This window comes from Aquarana catesbeiana, linkage group LG01 (genome assembly GCF_042186555.1).
Source record: "Aquarana catesbeiana isolate 2022-GZ linkage group LG01, ASM4218655v1, whole genome shotgun sequence".
Classification (NCBI taxonomy): domain Eukaryota; kingdom Metazoa; phylum Chordata; class Amphibia; order Anura; family Ranidae; genus Aquarana; species Aquarana catesbeiana.
In genome coordinates, this window is record NC_133324.1 from 689,760,406 (window position 1) to 689,786,827 (window position 26,422).

Below are 26,422 nucleotides of genomic sequence, written 5' to 3' on the forward strand. Positions count from 1 at the left end.
AGAGTTTAAACTCAAATTTCTTACTTTATCTAAAACTGAAGGAAAAAGTTTAGGCTGTACATATATTTTAACATATTTATATATGCTGGAAAACAAATTACAATAACCTGCTGTAGAGAAAGAAAGTCAGGATTGTCTAGCTTGTTTTGTAAAAAAGGTTATAAAATAATTACCTTTGGTTTGACTTCTTGATGTAAAGTTTTTACCTAAAAGTATGAAAGAAACAGTTACCTTTGAGAATCTGGGACAAGACATTTTACAGCTAATATTATGCTTGTTCTGTGAATTATTTCCTTTTCTGGTGGGTCCTAATTAAAAACCGATCCTGTCTGAACTGAACCCAAATTAATGACCTGTTATTGTGCAACTTATGCTTTATCTGTGATTAACGCTAAGTTTAAACTTAGGGGTAATCATAATTATGGGAACATGGTACCGCAGCATTCTGGTTTAAAGGTCAATGAACATCCTTGTAGCTGAGTTATCTGACCTAACATCCTGCATTTGGGATATACAGAGAAAAAAGGGGGGAAAAAACAAAGTATCCCTTCTGAAAAAGTGCTTCTATTTTACCATGTAAGACTAAGAACTTTTCATTACAATGGGGCCGTGCTCAAGATCTCTCTTGTGGAAATGGTTGTGAAAAGTATCCAGGTGGAAGTTGCGATTGTCAAGATGGAAACCTAAAATATGCTGGTGGCAGCAGCAGTGGGGGTAACTAAGAAGTTAAGCTCATGATTTATTACAGAGACACTAGAAAGCAGTAGTAAGGCCAGTTGTGTAAGCAAATATTGGCACATGAGACTAGCTTGAAAATGTCATTGTGAAAGATTTTAGGTTGGTCCTATACATGTTTTAGAAAACCATTTGGCACCTTGAAAGTAAAGGCAGACCTATGTGAAGGCTGTGCTAAATTAGAGCTTGTAATTCTTGAGCATAGGAAGGAGAAAAGTAGGACACTGTAAATTCAAAAACTGTGATCTCCTGGGGGAGGAAACCTTGGTTTATATGGAAGCTATAATTGAAGCTGAAGTTACTGTGGTGGTTGTCTATCTCTATAGTGGCAAGGCTATAGGAGTTTATAAATTATGTCTAGGGTTGGACAATGGGTAGCTTGGCTAACGTATTTAAATATTACATTGCAATTGACAAGGAAAGTTTATGTTAGGGTACTAGGAAGGAGAGGTCCACCCAATGGCTGAACTTCAGCATTCATGAGAATAACGCAGTGTTTTTAAATAAGGCTGTTTGTGAGGGCACATGGAAATATGTCTGTATTTTGTTGGGAAGATCTCACTTCCCTTCCTGTACCAGAGAGTCAACAAGGATTAAGAAGAAATCTTTCCACTGTGAGAGGGAATCCCCTTAATGATGGTTCTCTGACTAGATGTTTCCATTGGACAATTTTCCCTCTAGTCCTCTTGCAGTAAAAACTGTAAAATTTGGGATTTCTTATCACATTCTGTTCTGCTAATAATTGTCAACAGTGCAAATATAGTAAATCACCCCAATGGGGATACAGATAGCAGTTACAATTCTGTCAAGGGTTCCCTCACCTAGAAATATACTACAAAGCCACACTAGTAACACAGTTATTGGATTGGATATTTCATCAAAGACAAACTGTGAGTCCCTGTAGAATCTGCATCAACTACAGTTCCTCTGACCTTACTACCATGGGTCCTTCCAAAGAATTTTCCTCCCTCTGCCACCTCTTCAATCTGCATATCTTCCCTGTTACAAGTGTGGGCCGCATGGCTGAGAGGGCCTCAAATTTCCTTGTACATATCCTATGACTCCTACCATGGGTAACCTGGCTATCTCCTCAGGCTATAAAACTACCACATTTTTGAAGTGCTAACATGGGAATCTATGCACACTCTGCGAAGCCTTGCAAACTGGCTGTCTGGAACCCTTTCACAATTTTTGGCAGCTGATCAAGCACCCCTCCCAGGTCATTGGCTTCATTACCTCTATAAAATGCTTTATCTCCATATGAGATATCTATAGGAACCTTACACAATTTGATGCTCTTTGTTTACAGTCCCAGACCCCTACCCACATTATTTCCCACTGTAGGCTATACTCTTGTCTCTGAATGTTCCTCCTTGCATTGATTCTCAGCATGGGAGAGGGACCTGGACTCGCATTTCACTGATGAAGACCTCCAAAAATAATTTATAGTAGTGCACAAACTAAGAACTATAAAATACTTGCACTAGGGTATAGGTGACCTGTCCTCTTGCATAAAATATTTCCCTCAGTACCTGATTACTGTTGACAATGTCTGACAGAGTCCTGCCCCTGGATCCTACCCTTCTGGACAAAGACCTTTATGATATATAAAGAGGTAACAGGTCTTTCTGTTAAGGGGCCACCTGAAATCGCCCTTCTCTCTATATTCTGGGGATCAATCTCGAATGGGGTCAGTTGAGATGTATTAAGAGAGTTATTTTAACTACCTGTGTTATTTTACAATGTGATTCCTGTCAAAATTTTAAATTTACAGATGTAAGTATTGCAATGGTTTGGACATGGATATTTTAATATTAAAAGCCTGTATTTCATGTCATTGATGTATATTTAATCTCAACCCTAAAAGGCCTGTATTTCTCCTCTCCTCAGTAAACACCTCATAGACACACAATTATTGCCAGGTAAAAGCTAGAGATATGTTAAGGAACGATAATATGACTGATGATTGGTATGATTCTATCCCTGTTAGTTCTGATTGCCTCGAGAAAGCTTGCAGATTGTAAAGATGGTTGTTGGCAAGATGGATTTGAGCAGTTTTAAAAATATGCCATTTCTTGCTACAGATTAATTAAAGAAGAGTGGGTGAAGCTGGGGGTGCATTTGTGAGATTGTATTTTGTATATAATTCCCAGTGTTGGGAATTCTAATATCCCTGAGTTGGCCCAGATCTCAGATTGGGTGTACCTGGCCAGGAATCTACTGAGTGCTGTGCAGGATTATTTTGTATATACTGTAAACATTTGAAGACAAAAGTTCATCTGTAATCCTATTTTAAGCTTAACTAGTAGTGGAACAGCACTGTAGCCATACCATAGAACTATTGAGGTTAATATATGAAAGTAAGTTTACATTTTACTAGTAATATTTTACAGCATGACGATTTAGAATGCCCGAACACTGAAAGTACAGAAGTGAAATGAAAGAGAAAAAGGAGTGGCCACACCACAGATTTCCCATGCAAACAACGGCTGACCCTCATATGTGACTTAGATCAAGACTGTGGCTTTACGCACATTAGTTATTAATTTGTAGTCATCATACACAAGGAACTTTACATAAATGAGTTAACATTGATAGGTACAAGTGTAGCTTCTATATGTGTAAAATAAATTAGATTCCTGCATGCCGGGAATTATTTTATATAATTGTCTATTCATATATTGCAACCTGCAGTATTGTAAAGAAGTTCTAGAAGTCTTGGTAAAAGGGACATTTATCAAGCAAATTAGCAAAAAACTTGGACCTAAATTAGGCTTATCTAAAGTATATGCAAGCTATTGTGTGTATTTGCAACCCCTGGGCCTATAACTCTGGGCAGTAGAGACAGTTTGGCACATATCAGCAACAGATTGTTCACTGTTTGTGAGAGGGTTTTCCCTGTAAACACAAGCAAAATGAAGAAGTGGCCTGGGCCAGGTTTTATATTGTCACAATGCTACTTTAGAGCAGCAGAGTCTAGAATATATAAATCAATAGTAAATATGTATTGTGTTCCTCCTTAGCATTATCTTGCTGTGCCACAGAATTGATTAATGTTGTATGTATTGTTTTTTTTTTTGTTTGAATAAATCTTTTTTGTCTTGTATGTATTGCTTATTTGTCTCATGTTGTATGCATGCATGCAAGCAACAAAGACTTGTTACATTTATGAGGTGAACTATAGAATACACATCACAATCATTGCAAAAGAACTAAAAAGTAAGTAGTTTGGCTAGTATTTTGTTCTCTTACCAAATAGGTATGTATATTGGTATTAATGTCTCCAAACATTTTTTTTTCATTTATTTGTCTATGAGATTTAAGAGAATCCTGTATACGATCCAGCACGTCAACAACACAGGCGAGGGCATTCAATGAGCAGTTTTCCTAAAAGCACAATTATGAACAGTCATTTTAAGGTATATAATGAAATATTGCAATTGACTAATGCTACTGTATACATTCAGAATCCTATCTTTGTGTACAATGACATACTGTACTAAAGAAGTACAGATGTGCTAGGTATTCTTTTCAATTATCCATATACTGTGAAATAAAAAGGAGGAATTTTTGACAGTTGTTGACAACAAGATTGGTGCTTCATTAAAACATTGATAAATAAAGCCAATTGTACATACATATACCAGTATGGATTAAAATTTAAATGTATGGACTGTAAATTATTTATTTTTGAAGAACAAATGTTCTGGCTACACATGCTGTGTTTTTCGTATGTTAAAAAGAAAACATTTTAAAATCTGTCCCGAAAAAAAATAAAATAATGTATAATACCTTAGGGTAGACCACAAACCCTTAAAGACATAGTGGGGTTGTTTTATTAAAACTGGAGAGTGCAAAATCTAGTGCAGCTCTGCATAGAAACCAATCAGCTTCTAGATTTTTTGGCCAAAGCTTAATTGAACAACCTGAAGTTAGAAGCTGGCTAACTTCAGGTTGTTTAATTAAGCTTTGGCCAAAAAAAACTCTCCAGTTTTAGTAAATCAATGTACAGAACTGAGACATCCCTGAAATGTGAAGAAAAAAAATTGCTGTGGAACTCAATTGGTCTTTACAAAGAAAATTGCATGGCAACTCAAGTGGTTAATGAAGAGATATATATAAAAATGATATAATTATGTGTATGGCCAACTTCCGTGCTGAGTAGAGCAATATACAAGAGTGCTTTAATAGAACCTGTGTCTCTGATAAGCAAATGAACATCAGAGTATACTTTCATTCACAGGTTAACAAAAACACAACATGCCAAACCACAAGTTCCTCAAAGCACTGGGCTTGCTCACATACACTTGCAGAGTTCAAGTATTTCGATTGTATAAGCCTGTTAGAATTCTGAGAATATGTAAAGGGCTATACTATCCTAGGTAACTGTATCGTAATACATAATTTCTTAAAAAGGAAATTAGTTTAATAGGTTTAGCATTAAAACAAAAAGAACTATTATAGAACAATGTTACAGTATAAATGGAAATACCAAGATGGACAGATTCAAATATCTGTCCATTTTCACATTTTTTAGAAGATTGTAAGGAATACTTGACAATGGTCACATAGAAGCACCAAAACATTGTTTATTGCATAATCTTGTCAACTTATCAACTGTAAAAAAAAAAGCACCACCTTTTTATCTTCAGTTAGTTTCAGAATAACATTGCAGAAAAGAGTCTGAGATAAGAGGCCTGCTAAGGTTATTTACACCCAACTGCCTGAATCCATGTTGATACCAAGTGAAACCATTTTTTGGCCAACTCAGTAGTATTAAAGCCCAACTCTGGACACCATAATTTTAATAGTTTAAGATGTGCTGGTATATATTTACCTCGGCTGCGTATTCATTTCTTAAAAGATTTTAGAAAACTGCCCTAAAAGATTTGTTTAGTCTTCCAGAACAGTACTCCAGGTCGGCAGAACTTCAGGTCGGCAGGCACCCCACTAGTGTCATGTGTATGCCCCATCTCCACTTTGCTGTTCACAAAACGAACAACCACATTTAAACACATACTTGCACCTCTGAAGCTGTTATAATTATGGTACCCAGAGTTGGGCATTAAAAAGCAAGCTTTCAAAACACATAAGACAAGATACAATGGGATTGATTTACTAGTACTGGAGATTACAAAATTTGTTGTAGCTTTCATGGGAGCCACTCAGCTTCAAACGTCAGCTTGTTTAAGTAAGCTTTAACCAAAAAAAAAAAAAAACTGGAAGCTGATTGGTTTCTGTGCAGAGCTGCACCAGATTTTGCAGTCTTCAGTTTTAGTTAATCAACCCCAATGTCTGCCAGCAATACCCTAGTTGGTTTTAAAGTTTTGCATTAACCAATAAGCGGTATTAATATAGCTCATGTTGTAGATGGCTAAATCAGTAGATTCTGTGTATATATTGTAATAGTTTATGCTTTTTAATAAATATATACAATTAGTTTTATTTAGTTTCCATGTTATTAAAACTATACATGTATTGCGACTAAGTTGCAAGAATAAAATATATTTGTATAACCTTGCATGCAACCAAACAGAAATAACAATAATTCCAGTACAAATATTATTAAAGGGAAAGACAATGTAAATTTAAAATGACTTTATCAGTCTGCCTAATTTCCTTAAGATTAAGGTAGGAATACATATTCTGGGCAAGGCAAGCAAAAAATAAAGACTTACTGGAATGTTTTTCGGCACTCTGTATTTTCCAATAATCGGTTTTATCTAGGAACATAAGAATAAAAGATTTAATCAATTTAGGAAAAGTTAGTGATAAATGGGTACAAATCCCCAAAAGGTTCAAAAAGCTGCAAAAATGTACTTACGTTCATCGATTCTTTCAATGCTTTGACATCTTTCATTGCAGCACTTAGAATATTAATTCTGTTGTCAGCAGCACCCGAGGACTCTTGTGAAAAAAGAAGCAGAGTTACCACCAGCAAACCAAATGCTTGAATCTTGCACATTGTAATCAAGTATCCAGTTAATCAGCTTGGAGCTACTATGCAAATAATGCTTACATGATAAATGCAGGTACCAAAGGAGAATTTATATGAATATTTGTGGAAATAAATTATGAGGGTGGGAAGAGAAAGTTTAGATATTACAAGTAGTTGTAGACAGCTTTAAATGTGAGGCCATAAATGTTACTTTCTTTTCCCTCCTTGATGACTCTTTGGAATTTCTTCTCAAGTTTTAGCAGCACAGAATGGATGTAGGTAAAATCCCTCATGGTTATTAGTAACCCACACTGACAGTCTTCAACTTTTCTTTTCTAATGTGTGACGTTTCTGTGAGCCAGTTTTTCCCCCTTGTTCCATGTACCACCTCCAGGCATAGGGCTAAAAAAGAAATTATTAATTTACCTAATCGTTTCCTTATTATTTGTAATGCAAAAATAGCGCGTGTAAAATTCAGAAACAGACACACTACTTTTCTAATCAGGTTGAAGAGAATGCCTCTGAAACAACTTAACAGGAAATGCTTATTTCCTGTTCAAGAGAGGCTTTTCCACTCTATATAGACACTGTGGAGTAGAGTTACTTAGAAAGGGACCATTGCAATCTTTTTATTCACACTTACAATGAAGTGGACCTGTCAATAAAATCCACACATCTTATGAACCCCAGTGGGCACATCAGCATTACCAGTGATGTTTTTAATACCAGAAGAAAAAAAAATAGTTCCATAGTGTTATGGCACAAATGGCAAGTTCTCTGGCTGCAGGGATGTTTGTGAATGTTTGACATCATTAGAGACTGCAGTATCTATAGTTTTCAATCTTATCAGTAAGCTACAACGGTGATCATGAAGAAAGCTATTTTTTAATATTTACATTTAGATAATCTTGATGGTCACATACTAAAAAAAAAAAAAAAAAAAAAAAAAAAAACAATAAAGGGTTCTAGTCTATCTTTAACCTTTTTGCTGCCAGAACCGTTTTTGCGTTTTTTGCACACGTGTTTAAAAAAATAATTTTAGCCCTGAAGATTACATAAAACCCCCAAAACATATATTTTCTGAAAGCAGATACCCTAAAGAATAAAATAGTGGTAGTTACAAATTTTTTTTATGTCACACGATATTACCGCAAAGGTGTAGGAAACGCAAAATGTCTTGTGTACCCCTCCACTGGAAGAGTACACAACCACCAACTATAAGTCTTTGTCTTCACAAAGTGAAAGAAATAAATAAAATGCAACACAAACGCGAAAAATATTCCAAAACGTAGAGGTTGTGGAATATGTTTATCTTTTCTGAGGAAGGGGCAGCTCTTTTCTGAATATGAACCCATGTGTCAGGTGACCATGTGTATTTTTACTCTCATTTGTATTTTTATTTTCATTGAACTGTTCTGCCTTACCATGGCAAACTTCCCCCCCAATCCCCTTCCGTCCCCACCCCCCCCTTTCTTTTCAACTTATCTCTCTCCATCACTTTTTCCCTTTTCTTTTCTCTCTACCGCTGGTCTTCCTTCTTCCTCATAATCTGTCTAAATAAAGGAAAAATGGAATGGGTAGACTTATGAGATTTCCCAAATGGTCCATAGCAAGAGGCTGTTTGGGTTTGCTTCCAGTTTGGTACTTTTCTCATTTAAGAACTCAATTGGATAATTTACTGACTCTCTAAAGGATCCATTTTCATGCATAGTTTATTTGTCTGTACCATTTGGATTAATGTACCATTACTTGTTTGTGCACTAATGACCTGTTACACTGAAGCTGCCTTTTCCAGGTTAAATACAATTTTTGAAAAAAAAGTCAGTAAAAATACACTACAGTTGATTTTAGGGCACACAAATGTAATAAGTTACCCAATGTTTTGGTAAAATCTAAAAGACGAGGTTGCACTGAGTAAATAGATACTCAACATGTCAAACCTTAAAATTGTCTGCGCTCGTGAAATGGTGACAAACTTCAGTACCCTATATTCTCCATAGGCAACACTATAAAAGCCCCCTATAGGTCATCAGTTTAGTGTTATGGAGGAGGTCTGGTGCTAGAAATATTGCTCTCATTGCGACATGTGCGGCGATATGTAACGTGTATGGCAATCAACGTTTTCATGCGTAGTCGCTCCGACTCGTTCGTACATGTGTATATGTGAGATTGGGGGGGGGCCTCTAAAAATTTGGGGGGATTTTATATGCTTGGGTGTCATTTTTTTACTATTAAAATTTTTTTTTTACTTGATTTTGTGGTGACAGGTTCTCTTCCCTTCTCTACCCATTTCTCCTGTGCTCCACTAAATGTAATGCAATGCAAATAGCATTGCAGTACATTCTTTCCTGGCCACTGAGAGGCTGAGCCAGAAGTGACGTAAAAAACATCACTTTCTGGGTCAGCAATAAGGAGGGGAGGAGAGCGGACGTGTGTATCCGCTCTTCTCCCTCACCTCTACTTAGCAGCACCTGCTATGTCAGTCCCGGGCCCGCAGATGGGCAAGCGGAGCCCGGGATACGGCGGGGGGAGCGCCTTGGCCGGGGGTGTGTAAAAGCAATTGGATGGCTGCGCCACCTGACAGACAGGAGTCTGCTTGTCAGATTTACACACAATCCCAATAGTTGTAGCCACTAGAAATGTGTGTAAACCCCCTACGTACGACATGCAGCGGGTGTTTTTTGGTGAAACCAGTCTTGCATTTCTTTTTGCCTGAACCGACACAGACCTGCATACTTATGGCACGCAAGCCATTCTTTATGGATTTTTTCATGCATTTATTACTTATTTTTACCCATTTTTTCAAAAAACCCACACACCAACGGTTTGCATACTTGATATACCTGTGATATACCTGTGCATTATGAGTGGGCATTACAACGGATGTTACATCTTGGATGCCCTTGTAGATTATAAATTTTACTCACTTCTGCACTGGGGCTTGATTATGTGAAGTGAACTCTTATAACACTGTTCCAACAATATGGTTTATCTCCTGCAAAGAGACCAACAGCCTTTATTGTCTATGGTGGCTCAAGTGTGCGCATTTGAAGCATTGGACATGCTAAAGAATCACGGATTTGGCTTCAAGACCTTGTAGCTAATGGGAAGTTTAGTGTGACTTTCTATTATATGGTGGGTTGTATCAGTGGCGTCTCCAGCTTTCAAATTTAGGGAGGGCACATGGGGGGACAGGGACAAAAGTAGGGGGGCAACTATAAAATGCATATATATATATATATATATATATATATATATATACACACTGGGTGAGCTCCCTTCCTACTGTATTGGGGCTCCCCAGGGTGGCAGAAAACAAGATATATATGTCACCAGCATACCAAGAAAATATAAGGATCCAAAGCAGTGGGAGAACTATCAGGGTTGAAAAGGTTGTTTTGCCTCCGGGCCCTGGTGTTCTGCCACTGTGGGGTTCCCCAGCCTCCACTTACTGTCCTGCCCCTGCTATTGACAGCGCTGGTCTGGCATCTCTTGGAATTTACAGGCTGGTTCTCCTGTCCTAAGGACGGGAGAAATCAGTCTGTTTTTTCAGTAACTGAGAGTCCTGGTGGAGTCCTTCCTGCAACTCGCTCTTCTCCCTGCCAATGAGGATGCAGGTGAAGGAGCAGATCGGGTGGCCGTGGTTGTGTGAGCACTCGCATTATGCAGTGTCAGCAAGCAGGGGAGGGGGAGGAATAACCTGCATGAGCTGACTGGGGACTCTCTCCCTCTTAGACATTGTTTTTTTGTAAAAAAAAAAAATTTTTTTTGGGGGGGGGCACATGGTGGGGCACAGCATAATGTTGGGGGGGTCAGGGCCCCCTCTGGCCCCCCCCCCAGGGACGCCATTGGGTTGTATACAAATGCTGCTAGAACAGAACTGCTATATATAATGATTCTGCTACACATCATGCACATTTTGCCAATTTGACCCCATGTTTTGAGGGACTATATCTTGAATATATGTTCTGATATTAAACAAATGGCTGTGGTTCTACAAAGGGTTGTATCCACTTAGAATACCCCACTGGTAGTCTAACTCATTGTTGCTATTTGAATATAAAAGCAGGCATTTAGTTTCAGTAGGGTGTCAGTCAATATGTATTTTAATAACATTCTGAAAAAATATTCTAATTCTGTGTGTTTCCTATAATGAAATAAATAATAATTTTTGGACACAATTCTTTGTAATGTTTTAGGATTACCATTTCAAATAATATTTTTTTGATTTATTGAGATTACTGGGGGAGTGTTGAGTTTAAGCCGTGTTTTTTATATTTTATTTTTGTTCTTAAATTTCATAGTACTAGCGATTCATTTTTTGATAAAACACAAATTATATGTTTTATGACTAGGAGTTTTTATTACCATTTTTGCCATCTTTAAATGGTACTGTGATCATGCATTACATAAAACAAATATTTATTTCTAGTAATTATAAAGCACTGACAGTACCATTTTCCCTGACTATTTAGTACTATTTTCCATTTCTGCCCCTCAACCAGAAAACATTTACTGGAATGCTGTAACACACTGTAACAGACCACAAAGGTCCGATGGTGGTGCTATACACTATAGAGTAGTTAGGATACTCAGCAAATTCTGAAACTAAAAATCACAGGAAGATTATCTTTGTCATTCTACACCCTTTATTTCCAGTAAATTAGATTTTATTCATACAAAGTTTGTCTTTCTAGCATATATTACTGTATATTGGTTTCTCAATTTTCCCTGGTCTATGACTAATAACACAAACCACCCTTGTGTAGTGGTCACTATGGGCAGTCCTACTCAGCAAAGCATAGCAGAATGATACACTATACAATAGGTGCAGATGGAGTAAGCTGAGAGAAAATTTGAGAAAAATTCTTTGATATTTTAAATATTTTCTTTAAAGTGGTTCTAAAGCCAGGCATTCCTGCATTAACCACTTTCCACCCAAGGACGTTATATGACATCCTGAACTTTGAGTGTAGATATCTAAATGATGCCTGCAGCTTCATGCATCATTCAGATATCTTTTAATTCAACCTGCTATTCCTTCACATGTAAAAGCCAACATAGCAGCTGTTTAGCCGATTGATTGCTTTTACAGGTGGTGAAAGGGGATGTCCCCCCATCCACCACCCTCCAGTGTTTCTCTGGGCTCGCCTGTGCGATCGGGGAGAATTAATCCATAAGCGACATCATCCAGCACCGGCAGATGTAAACACTGCCACTTTTTTGCTGGAAACCCTGAGATCGATTTTTTTTAATATATATATATCTCAGGCTTTCCAACAAAAAAATGGCAGGGTTTACATCTGCCAGTGCTGGAAGCGCTGTCATGAGCAGCATAGAAGAGAGATGTGGGGACTTTTAGACCCCAGATCTCTCCGTAAAGAGGACTTATGCTCTTATTACAAGGGATGTTCACATTCCTTGTAATAGGAATGAAAGTGATCAAAAAAATTAAAGGAAAAGTGTAAAAATAAAATAAACAATAAAAAAAACATTTTAAAGCATGCATACATAGGTTGAGCCTGCATATGTAAACAACGTTCAAACCACACATGTGAGTTATCGCCACGAACATTAGAGCAAGAGCAATAATTCTAGCACAAAACTCCTCTGTAAATCTACACTGGTAACCTTTATCAGTTTTTAAAGCGTAGCCTACCGAAATTTGGCACTTTAAAGGCGTAACATCATCTTTCCCATTTACAAAAAAATTGGGGTAAATATTGTGTTTTTTTCTTTTTTTAATTCATGAAAGTATATATATATATTTTTTTTTAAAGTGCGTTTGGAAAATTGCTCCGTAAATACCGTGTGACAAAAAATTGCGAGCACCATTTTATTTCCTCGGGTCTCTGCTAAAAAAATATATATATAATTATTGGGGGTTCTGAGTAATTTTGATGATTTTTACATGTAGGAGAGGAATGCCAGAACTGGCCCCGTATGGAAGTGGTTAAGTGTACTCTGTTTTGAGGCGCTAGCTAAAAGTAAAAATGATTTAAATGTATGCAGATGACCAAATGCAATACGTGTGATACAAATAACAAATCCGTGCAACCTGTGAATTTCCAACTAAAACAAAATAATATCCTAAAAACAATAAATGATTAGACAAAGCTTGGGATCCACTTCTTTCTTTCACCACATGTGCATTAGTGATGCATGCTCTTCGAAATGTATAGTTCTTCAAACGTGAAATACATTTATTTAAAATTGATCAACATTAAAAACATTAAAAGCATTAAAATGCGTGTTAGTACACTCACATTTCCTTGTGCCATGAAGCGGAACCCACTATAGAAAGCCTGGATGGTTACAGTACTCGCCGCCCCATTCGTCTCATGTCTCTGAGCCAGTGTGCGTTCCACCTGAGCCGGATCTGTTTTTAGGAGATTACTTTGTTTTATTTGGAAATTCACAGGTTGCACGGATTTGTTATGTGTATCACACGTATTGCATGTGGTAATCTGCATACATTTAAATATTTTTTATTTTAGGCTAGTGCCTCAACACAGAGTACACTTATTAGTTTGAGCAAGCACCAAAATTGATGACAGCTGTGTAATCTCATTGCACAGAGCAGGTAAGTATACCATGTTTGTTATCTTAGCTATTAAATGCTGTTATTAAATGGTGTTATTTGGATGGATTTCCACCAGACATATCGTTTGGTGTTGAGGCCAAATAATAAAATTTTAGCCTCATCTGACCATAACACTTTTTTCCACGTGGTCTCAGAATCTTTAAGGTGCATTTAAGGTGTTTAGATGATACTAAAATTGAATGATTTGGCTTCAACACTAAACAATATATCTGGTGGAAATCCAATACAACTCACCATCCAAATAACACCATTCCTACAGTAAAGCATAGAGGGGGTAATATCCTGTTATGGGGGTGTTTCTCTGCTGTAGTGACTGGAGCACTTGTCAGGATAGAAGAAAAATGGATGGGGCAAAATACTATCAAATTCTTGAGGAAAATCTGCTGCCCTTTGCCAAAAAGTTGTCAAGGGGAAGAAGGTTTACCTTCCAACATGACAATGACCCAAAGCACACAACAAAAATTACCATATAGTTGTTGAAGGAGAAAAAAAATGAATGTCCTTGCATGGCCTAGTCAGAGCCTGGACTTAAACCCCATTGAAAGACTGCAGTCCACAAACGGTCACCATCAAATGTAACTGAACTTCTGCAAAGAAGAGTTGGCAAATATTGCAAAGTCTAGATGTGTAAAGATGTGTAAAGTTAGTAGAGACATATCCCAACAGAATAAAGGCTGTAATTAAAACAAAATGTGGTCCAAAAATACTTACATGAAGGGGTGACCCCTTTTCCAACTCTGATTCTGTTTCTGAATTTCTGTTTTTGAATTTTTTTATTTTTTCTGACATGTTGGTGTTATATCTTTCACGTGGATGTTATAAGTTGCACTAGTAAATACAACTGGGTAAAACAAAAACGGTTTCTGTCTTCATTTCAGGCTGCAAAGCAATAAATTTGATTATTTTAAAAGGGGTGTGATTCTTTTCTATACCCACTGTATTTAACTGTCCCCTGAATAGTACTCACTATTGAAACTGTCAAGAAGCCAGGAATAATTTAGGGGTTATTAATCGGGTGTTTAAACGTTCAAACTTGGAGGTAAAAATTGCATAATTCATAGCTTAGTCTTAGGTGGATGAATAGGTGTTTCATTACACAACAGAATGTAAATATTTGCCAGCACACCAAGGATCTTCAATTGCATCACATGCCTGACAAAGGGGTCCTGCACAGCTCTGAAACGTTGCATTACACTGTTTGTGGTGTGATTTTTCCTCAATGAAAACCATTTGGACACAAATGAAAATCCTTGGTGTGCTGGCAAATATTTACACATTTACATGTGTATGCTCCAGTATCCAGCTGGTGGTCACTGCAGCACATGATACCTTTGAGAGCTCATTCCACGAATGTGTGCTTTGGGAATATGGACTGGTATACATTACACAACAGATCACACTTTTACCATGTCTTCTGCCCAGAGTCCTCATAAGGTACTCGGGAATCTCCACCTCCCGTTTGTCTGAGAACTTTGCTGCAGGATGGTCCACATCTGGGTTGCTGCGTATCCTTCTGCAGACCCACTTACCCCATTTTTACATCCCATTTTGTGAGAACCCCACAGGGGTACACCCTCACTGATAGCAATAGCATAAACCAGGGAACCGCAATACCCTATTTTAACACTGATCTATGCATCTGATTGTAGCTCTATCTCAGGTACACAACAATCAGTTTGTCTGACCAAGGTAGAACTAATATGACAAATTTTCTCAGACAGCTCATCACTGTTCAGAACTCAAAAGCACCAGGCTTCTTCTCCATCCCCATCTTTTTCAAACGAGTCAGAAGTGGATCTTTCTGCTCTAGAAGTGGTAGAAGCAGAGGAGAATGAAGAGGACCTGGGGATGATGCTAGAGGAAGCTGTGGAAGATTTATCATGCCCAGGCTCCTATGCACCTGATACCATGGGTTCATGTGAAATGTTTTACAGTGTAAACATGCTCACTTCTGTGGTGCACCTTCATTGCCAAGCTATGTCCAATGGAAAAAGAATTCACAAAAAAACGGACTGTTCCATTAGTAGACCATGCTGTCTCAGTCTTAAATAAACATTTTTAATGTCCCTAAATAAGATGTCCCTTCTTTAATGTACTTGGATGTATGAAAAAAAGCCCCTCAATATGCCAGTACTGCTGGCAGGAAAACCAGCACAAAAAAAACACATAGTGGTGCATATTGTACAAGTGTTTACATGTGCATGCGCACACAGCTTTTTGGAGTGTAGAATTTCTCATACTCTCCCTCTGCTAATTTTTCACTCCCAAACGCCCACAATGCATTATTTCATCTACAACACATGTAAATGTATTAATTTGCCATTATTATCAACTTTTGCTTGAACCTTGAATAGTGTGCTAGCTGGCTTTCTTGACTTGCTTTAGCTGGCTTTCTTGACTTGCTTTTGTATCCAACATGCATCTTATTATACATTTGATGACAAAGCTATTCTGCTGAAGCCATTGAAGAGGAGAAGGTTGAAACAGTTGGAAGAGAAGAAATCCAGTCCTGCAGTCTTGCTTTGGACACATCCTTCGTTGTCTCATATGGGGAGCTGCATAAATATCCAGAAGAGTTTTTCAATTTTACCCAGATGTCTATTGCCACTTTCAATGCCCAACCCATATGGATACCAACATGAGGAGGAGTGTGTCTCCTAAAGAACATCTCCTGGTCACACTCAAGTATGTTCTTATTGTCCTAATGTCAATGAAGGCATTACCAAAATGACAAAGCCAGGGTTAGTCAGCTTGCCAGGGGTGTACTCACTTTTGTTGCCAGCGGTTTAGACATTAATGGCTGTGTGTTGAGTTATTTTGAGGGGACAGCAAATTTACACTGTTATACAAGCTGTACACTCACTACTTTACATTGTAGCAAAGTGTCATTTCTTCAGTGTTGTTACATGAAAAGATATAATAAAATATTTACAAGATATAATAAAATATTTGTGTGTTGAGTTATTTTGAGGGGACAGCAAATTTAATATTATATTTACAAAAATGTGAGGTACTGTATGCACTGTGAGGTACTGTATGTGACACTTACCTGCAAACAAAGCCCGCGTCGTCCCCACTGCAGGCCGCATCCATCTTTGATCATCTTTCTTCCAGGGCCACGGACTCCGGCTGTGTGACTGGCCGGAGCCACGTGACGTCAATCCTGTGCATGTGCGTGGGAGCCAACGGTTATGATACACGCTCCTGGGGCGGCCGTTTCTTCAGAGCGTATGCGCAGATGACATAATCAACGCAGTAGACAGTAAATATCTCCTAAACAGTGCACGTTTAGAAGATATTTACAGTACCTATAGGTAAGCCTTATTCTAGGTTTACCTATAAGTACAAATCATAAAGGAAGGTATATAACCTCTTTAAGGACTGTGTTTCAACCTGCATATGGAATTGATGATCATTAGCACCTGCTTGGTATAATTAGGTAATCATACACCTGACTAATCCTACAAAATCCCTGACCTTGTGCAAGTGTACAAAGTGTGCAAGTGTAAGAATTGATCCTGGTATGATGCCAAAGGGTAGTCACACAAAATATTGATTTGATTTAGATTTTTCTTCTGTTCGCTCACTTTGTATTTTGTAAATGTATTAAAAATAAACAATAAAATACTGTATTCATTGGTGTATGATATGCACTTTTTCACCCTGAAAATCAGGTGCAAATAGCGTGTGCGTGTTATACACCAATACTTTAATTTTAGCTGCCTCGGAGGGGACAGGGAGGGGGGTGAGATGAGCGCTGTCAGATTACATGCAGTGAGAATCTTCTGTTTACTTGGCGACCTCTGTAATAGGAAGTCTCCTGGGAAGCCATTGGACCACTGTTTTGTCTATCATAGGAGATTCTCACTGTATATAATCTGTCTGCACTCGTCCCGCCCCCTCCCTGTCCCCTCTAGGCTGCAGATGGGCATCGATCAGATTGCACTGATGGCAATGGTGAGGCTGCTGCATTGAAGGAAATGGTGAGGCTGCTGCATTGATGGCAATGGTGAGGCTGCTGCATTGATGGCACTTGTAAGGCTGCATTGATGTGGACTGATGAGGCTGCATTAATGGCACTTGTGAGGCTGCAGATGGGCACTGACCCTTATTTTGCTTCAAAGTTCCTTATTTAATACTTACGTTTTTTCCCTGAACCTTCACTGAACTCAAAATTCTGACAAAACTCTTGACAACCAGGTTGCAAGCGATCCTCCCTTCTCTAGTAAATACCAGACTGGTTTCATACCTGGAAAGTCAACGGATATTAACCTGCACAGAGTCTTTACCCGTTTACAGTTACCCCTTTCTGAGTCCTCCACTAGGGTTCTGGTAACATTAGACATCAAAAAGGCATTCGATTTGGTAGCCTGGCCTTACATGTCCGCAGTCTTAGAAGTTCTCGGTTTTGGATTCAAATTTTGCAGGTGAATTTAAATTTTGTATAAAAGTCCAACAGCACAGATTAAATTGGGTGGTGCCCTCTCACCCTCCTTTTCAGTCTGGCGAGGTACAAGGCAGGGCTGCCCACTATCGCCGGCTCTTTTTGCCTTCATGATTGAGCCGCTTGCCTCGGCCATCAGACAGACTGACCATTCTAAGAGCATCCAAGTTGGTACCATCCATGAAAAATTTGCAATGTATGCAGATGATCTTGTCCTGTTTTCAAATGATCCTGGCCCCTCTCTCTCCGGGAGGCCCTGCGGGTTCTCTCTGGTTTCACTGACTGCTCCGATCTTAAAGTTAACTGGAACAAATCTCAGATACTGCCAATTGACGCTGCAGCTACGACCTTGGCCGACCTATGAACTTAAGAAACCTAATTTATCGCAGGCCTGGCGCACCTTGTCCTTTGACAGCGGCCATGAAAGCCCTTGTAAAAGCATGGCTGGCAGCTAATTCTCTATGTCCTATACCCCCTGGACATATTTCACAATATAATCCTCTTTGGTACAATCCAAGACTGTTGGAATTTATGTCAATACCTGATCCCAGTGTGTAGGCATTCAAAGGTATTAAATATGTAGGTCAAATATGTACTGGGGGCCAACTACAAACTTTTAAAGAGCTGGAACGGAACTACAACCTCCCTAATTCACATTTGTTTAGGTTTCTGCAACTTAGACACGCCTTTAATACCCAATTTGAGAATTCCCAGGAGGCCTTTTATACTTCAAGTTTGGAGGATTTGCTTAGAGATGACTCTCTACCCAAGCCCTTGTCCAACATATATAAAGTGTTATTACCCAATGTATACATGAGCCTAGCACTAAAAGCCAGGTGGGAGACGGACTTCCCCACACTAGACTCGGAGTGGGAGAGAATGTGGGGGTGTTCCTTCTCCCAGTTGGTTTCGGCCAGGGACAGACTAGTCCAGTTCAAGATCATACATAGAGTGTATTTTATGCCCCTGCGCCTACACAAAATATACCCATCGATACCCGATTCCTGCTGGAGGTGTGCCTCACCGGAAGCAGATTTTATTCATATTTTTTGGAAATGTTCCCTGGTTGAGACCTTTTGGACTGCGGTTGCTGCAACTATTCTGGCAGTCGCTACAATCCAAATACCATTGCCAGTGGACGTTTGTCTGCTGGGCCCTGTAACTCCTCTGGCTCATAGCCAGACAGTTAGAACCCTAATAATAATACTCTTTTACTATGCTCGTGAAGCCATTGTCCTACAATGGAAATCCCCCTCTGCTCCATCAATTAACCTCTGGAAACGCATAAGAAAATGGGACCCGACACTCCAATAATGGACAGCCTCCATCCCTAAGTTATTAATACAAAAAACGAGGAAGGAAAGGTGGGTCTTTGAATAAGGGTTGGCAAAGGCAAATGATGATATGTGGAATATGATAAACAGAATTCATAAGATTTATTTTCACAATCATGTTGAACATACCATACTTATAAAAAACCAATTGAATCAATCAACAATAAATTAGTGGTCATATTGACTTAAAATAAAATAAAATATATACAGTAGGCTCATATCATATAGTACAAATATTCAATAAATATGATTGGTAAATCAATTAAAATCATCATGTAAGCAAAATTGATAGGAACATGAACAATGCATAAATAAATGCTTGCTTTGAACCAGGCTTGTCTTGACATTTTTGGATCATAGCTCAACGCGTTTTGTAGCTTTTCGCTACTCGCCAGGAGTTTTATGGCAGGTTTGTACTAAAAAATGGAATTAACAATTAGTACCCTCTAAGGGAAAAAAAACAATGGATTGCAACATTACTAATACTTACAGGTCAACTCCCCAGCTCAGCTCAGGTTCTGAACAAGAAATTAAGGCAAACCTTTGGATAAGATGTCTGCATTGGGGTTGAGGCGGGAAAACCCCCCACAGATGGGAACAAACAGTCGGAAAACAAGCCAGGTCACCAAGAAACCGTCCTTGTGCATAGTGAATGCACTGAGTGCATGATAATCTTCAAAAAATTTGTTAATTATTTAAGTGATTAATTGATGTGGGAATGAGTAAATGTGTGTGTGTGTGTGATAAAGATCTATGTGATCCCACAAAGGAACTACCATGAATATAAATGTAAATAAACCCAACAAAAAAGCCTAATTAAGACTAAAAATGAATAATGTGATTCAATCCAGGTAGGAGTGCTCAAAAATCAAATGAACAAAAACCAGAGTAACCCACCTGTTGCTTAATGCGTCGGAGACGTGATAGGGACAAGTTAGGTGGTCTGCCGGCTAACTCCTACTGATAAATACCCCCACTCGAGGACGGATCCCCGACAACATCATGCTATATGCCAGCGCAGCAAGGGGGAGGCGGAAAAAGGACTGACCACCCTCATGCAGTGAAACCACCAATGGTGGACCCACACCCAGCCCGCCTGCAGCATAAGATGGAACAAAAACTTCCCCACATCATAAGACGCCATGAGTGAGGCGTGAGCACATGATGCCAAGGCACAGGGGGTCAAATCCCTGCCCCCACACAGAGGGGATGAGAGGAGGAAATGAACCGCCACACCTCGCAACCCCGGAAACAAAACAGAACCCAAAGTTTACCACCCGTAGGCTGAGCCGGCCAGTAGTTGAGAGAGATTAATAGGGACAAACCCAGTACTCTGTAGTTAACAGAAGAGTAGATTAGAGCCAAGAATGAATGTATGAGAATAGGATTATATTAATAATTTAATGGTGTGGAGGGTCACTGAGGAGCGGGTGTCTTCCACCAAATGGTTTAGAATGCATAAGAAAATGTGACCCGACACACCAATAATGGCAAGCCTCCAAGCTTCCAGCCCCCATCTGGGAGGGCGTACATTGACGTCCTCCCAGAATCGTGTTCCCGCACACCCCCTGGGGCGCGCACCCGGGAACATGACCGCCGGGTCCTCTCAGATCACGGTAAATGGCCGCTGACAGTAAATGATGGAGCGATCACTTGTAAACAAACCGGCGTCATGTCCGGTTTCTCTCTCCCCTCTCTGTACCGATCGGCTGGATGGACACTCAGCGCTGTGGACACTACACATCCAGCCCACAGCACTGATCTGCGCCCATTCCAGCAATCCATCCATCCATACTCAGCCAGCCATCCATACTCAGCCAGCCATCCATACTCAGCTAGCCATCCATCCATCCATGCTCAGCCAGCCATCCATGCTCAGCCAGCCATCCATCCATCCATGCTCAGCCAGCCATCCATAATCAGCCAGCCATCCATTCATCCATGCTCAGCCAGCCATCCATACTCAGCCATACCCAGTCATACTCAGCCATACCCAACCATACCCAGCCAAACTCAGCCGTACCCAGCCGTACTCAGCCATCCCATCCATACTCAGCTATACTCAGCCGTACACAGCCAAACTCAGCCATACTCATTCATGCTCAGTCATCCCATCCATACTCAGCCATCCCCATCCACGGCTCATCCATCCCTGTTCATGCTCATCCATGCCACATCAGTTCTCATCCATGCCACTAGAGTGCCTCACAAAAGTGTAGTAGGTAGTCAAATTAGATTTGACATTAATGCCCCTAAAACGCCTGATGGTGCTCCCTGCATGTTGGGCCTCTCTATGTGGCCAGGCTGTGTAAAAGTCTCCCACATGTGGTATAGCCGTACTCGGGAGGAGTAGAAGAATCTATTTTGGGGTGTAATTTTTGGTATGTACATGCTATGTGTTAGAAATATTGTATAAATGGACAACTTTGGCCTTCAAAAGTGTAATAGGTAGTCAAGAAATTATATGTGTAATTTATGCTCCAAGAATGCCTGATGGTGCTCCCTGTATGTTGGGCCTCTGTATGTGGCCACGCTGTGTAAAAGTCTCACACATGTGGTATCGCCATACTCAGGAGGAGTAGTAGAATGTGTTTAGGGGTGTCATTTGTGCTATGCACATGCTGTGTGTGAGAAATAACCTGCTAATATAACAATTTTGTGAAAAAAAAAGAAACAAAAATCTTGATTTTTCAAAGAATTGTGGGAAAAAATTACAACTTCAAAAAACTCAAAAAACTTTGGGGGGTATTTGTACTTTCCTGGCTTGTAAGGGTCTCAAGAAATGAGATCCGTCAGTACATCAGGTGTGATCAATTTTCAGAGATTGGCACCATAGCTTGTGGACTCTATAACTTTCACAAAGACCAAATAATATACACCGATTTGGGTTATTTTTACCAAAGATATGTAGCAGTATAAATTTTGGCCAAAATTTATGAAGAAAAGTTACTACTTTGCAAAATTTTATAATATAACGGAAATGAAGAAAATGCAATTTTTTACAGAATTTTTGGTCTTTTTTCTTTTATAGCGCAAAAACTAAAAAACCCAGAGGTGATTATATACCACTGAAAGAAAGCTCTATTTGTGTGAAAAAAATGACAAAAAATTTCATATGGGTACAGCGTTGCATGACTGAGTAATTGTCATTCAAAATGTGAGAGTACTGAAAGCTGAAAATTGGTCTGGTTAGGAAGGGGGTTTAAGTGCCCAGTGCCCAGTCTCTTTAGAAAAGTGAGGGGGGCAGTCCTGGAGGCACTGAAGGTTGAGGGCTCCTTAGGATTCACCCCTCTGTGGAATAATCCAAGATACCCGGAACTCAATAAACTAGAGGGATTCACCCTATGGAAACGTAAGGGGATTTGGTTTTTCTCACAGGTATATGTAGGAAATGTATTGAAATCGTTTGCACAACTCTGCTTAGAATTTACACTCCCCACTAGATGTTTATTTCAGTATTTACAATTCTGACACGCCCTACAGGCTCAGGGCCAGCTGACCTCCCTGGTGGTGACCTCCTCCCCGCTTCTAACTGAACTATTTCACCATCAGAAAAGTACAGATTTCCACAATCTATTCATCATTGTTGCTCTCCATTCAGGACCACGCTTACTTGAAATGTAGCTCTAAATGGGCCACATACATCTGAGAGATTGATGGTGATCAATGGGACATGGCATTGGAATCAATCCCTATTGTCTCCATTTCGGCCTCCCACAGTTTATCGCAGCTGTTTATTCTGCATAGAACCTACGCCAACAAAACTGTTTGCATGGGGCTTGAGGGATACACCCCTATGCCCAAAATGTAAAATTCATCAGGGGGAACTCATCCACATGTTGTGGCAATGTCCAAAGCTTAATAGGTATTGGACTGAGGTCACACAGACCGTGTCCCAGTTGGCGCCTCATACCGGTGCCCTCCACCCCTCTGGTGTTTCTATTGGGTGTGATTGAAGAGGAGATGTATCAGAGGGGAATGTACACTATGATCACTAGACTGTTATACCTGGCTAGAAAACTTATAGCCAGACATTGAATGGCGCCTACTGTACCAATGGGGAAACAATGGATTGTATATGTGAACTCACTCTTGATCAGGGAACAACTGGCATATCGCCATAGAAATGCTGTGAACAAATTTGAAGCTGTCTGGCAGTTGTGAATGTCTGATCCAGCTCTTGCTCCCCCACAATTAGTGATGGATAGATTTCTACGACTTTAATAAAGAAAAGTGAGAAGTAAATGGAGGGAGGGGTTGAAAGGAGAGGGGAAGGGAAAACAGTTAAAAGTGTTAGGTTTGGTGTGTTAAATGCTTGTTATAGTAAAATCCGCTAGCAAAAAGAAAGAAAAGACAGTGTTTTGATGCGCAAGTGTTTAACCAAAGTGCTAAAATTTTCCTTTAACAGTTATGGTATGATGCAGTGCAATATATATGGCTATGTTTGAAGATATGCTCTGTTTATTTCTGACAGATTGTGACTGTATTCAGCCTTATTACAGTTTGATTTGTATTTGTATGATTACTTGCTGCATCAAGAAATAAAAAAATGTTGATTAAAAAAAAAAGAGAAAAAATCAAGAAAACAAAGAAAAGGGTACCATCATCCTATTGAATCAAAAATGGGGGGAGGAGATGATTCCCCAAATCAGTCTCCAAATTTAAAGGTAATGGACTATCTCGGTACCAAACACATAATAAAGAAGTTGTATAAAATTATATTTTTATTTATAAAGATAAAAACATATGGAATATCATTTCCAGTGTTCACAAACAGGACAGAGTGGAGATAACAATAAGTCCTCATGGGACAAATGGTTCTCTACATGTTTTGCGGTGTATTACCGCTTCATCAGGAGGATATCTAGAACAAAAATATCAAATAGTACTCTATGATATTTGATATTTTTGTTCTAGATATCCTCCTGATGAAGCGGTAATACACCGCGAAACATGCAGAGGACCATTTGTCCCATGTCCACTCTGGAGCATACTAAGTATCAGCCCTTTTGTATTAAGATACCCCAGTATACATTTTTAATTGTCCTGTTTGTGAACACTGGAACATTGGAAATGATGTGGTTTGTCTATACCTAATCCATATGTTTCTATTTTTATAAATGTGTTTGGTACCAAGATCATACCGAGTCCATTTCCTTTAAATTTGGATACTGATTTGGGGAATAATCTCCTTCCACCATTTTCCTATTCTTTTTAATATCATCTTCCCTTCCTTATGAGTTGTAATCATGATAAACACATTTGTTCCCTCACTAATTATTATTGATAATGTGGAGTTTTAATAAAGTGTACAGATGAAATGGTATGACAATGTCTGAGTTATAGATTTATCTTACACTTGGAATGATTAACTATTAAAAATCTTTTTTGTCATTTTAAATTTGTATCATTTTATAATTTTTGTGATACGTTCATAATCATTGTTATTCAATATATTTTTTTTTATCAGACTTATGATTAAAGCAGTATTAAACCCAAAGCCAAAATGTAATATATTGCAGCTTACGAATCATTAGATGTGGTGGCTGCATACGTTTTTTTACCTGGTGCCAGTAACACGCCTCCTGTATTAGTGAAACACCACTCTGGGTGAAGGAGCACAGGAGGCACAGTAACATTGTCAATCTGGAGGGTAGGGTAGTGTTAAATGTACTAACAGATTTAAATACACTAGCTAGTTGAAACCAGCCTCCAGCCTACACTTTATAATCAGTTACAACAAACAGTTTTGTTTTCCTTTTGTGATAAAGGCTTTACATAAATATATAAAAGCTGAACATTTTAAGCACCCCTGCCAGTGTTAAATGGTTTGTCTTATCCATGTAAATGGATACATTCTGCTGGAGAGCTTGTGCTTTTGAAAAACAACAAACCTGATGGCTGGATCACCAGATAAAAATAGAAGAAAGACAGCCTAAAAAAATGAATGCAGACAGCACTTCATTGAACTGGAAAGCTGCATTGTAATAAAAATTTACTTTTGGGTTTAATACTGCTTTAAATTTATACTGGTTTATTTTGATGTACTATACCATTGCTTGCAAATTACAGACTATTGTATACCATTATTTGACAAAAACAACTACTGATCTTTGCCAGCATGTTTTTACACAGGTATTTTTATATTTTCTTACAGGTTTTGTTTTTTATCATTTCAGATTGCTTTGTTTTATAGCCCTGATCAAAGGGGAATTATGAGCCCCCAAAATACATTTGATAAATAAACTGTTTACTGGACAATTGTTGTGGTGCTTTCATTCTTTGTTAATATTATAGACTTTCTCTGGGGACCCTGTGCTACCCAACGTCAATGAAGAGCAGTTGCCGAAGGCTTAAAGGTTTACATTGTTGAAATTGAATCAGTTCAGAGTTCAGCACTCCTACAAAATACATCAAATAGGTATGCAGCCTTTGAAGGGTAGAGGTCTGACGACATGAAGATGAAATATTACCAGGATGCAGGACCCTTTTTTCAAAAAATGGCCCCAACAACAAGTAGGAAGACATGAAGAAAACTTGGAAAAATATAATAAAACGAATGTCACTGTAAAAATATAAACTCAGGCCAACCCTAAATGTTAGCTTCAGTGAGAAACTTTAGCATTCACTTTCCTTCACAATTTTTTGGAGAATAATTGGTTGAAAAGGCTGATATGGGAGTCCATCATGATGGGAGAACAACTGGTACCACGGGCTTACCTGCTCAACTAGTTTCAGGCCTCATATGTTATTAAGCACACAAGTGTCCCCACAATAGACTTCAACAGCAGCCAGATGAGTCCACCACGCCTCCTGGCAGATGTTAACCAAATGTAGTCCACACCATCTAGTGCTTTATAGCAAAAACGCCTTTATTCAACAGGTCTGTGAACACACACAGACCTGATGAATAGAGGAGTGTTTGCTATAAAGCGCTGGATGGTGTGAACTACATTTAGGTTCAGGCCTAGCTGTCTGCTCTGAGTTCTGTCTGGGTTGAGTTCTGGCCAGTGTAAGTAGTATGCAGGGCAGTGTTAAGGGGTCAGTAGTATGTTGGCCAGTATACAGCGGTCATTAAAATGTATTACAGTAGAACCTTAGTTTGCGAGCATAATTCGTTCCAGAAACATGCTTGTAATCCAAAGCACTTGTATCAAAGCATTTTTTTACATGGTATAAAAGAGAAGAGAGGCACCTCTAAGTGTAGCAATAAGTTGCTAAATGTTGTACCTTCATTAAATGTAACCATATTGCTACACTTAGAGGCTCCTCTCTTCTTTTTTATACTCAGTTGCAGACATGACGCTACTTGTATATCAAGACATCGCTTGTATATCAAGGCAAAATTTATTAAAACATTTTGCTTG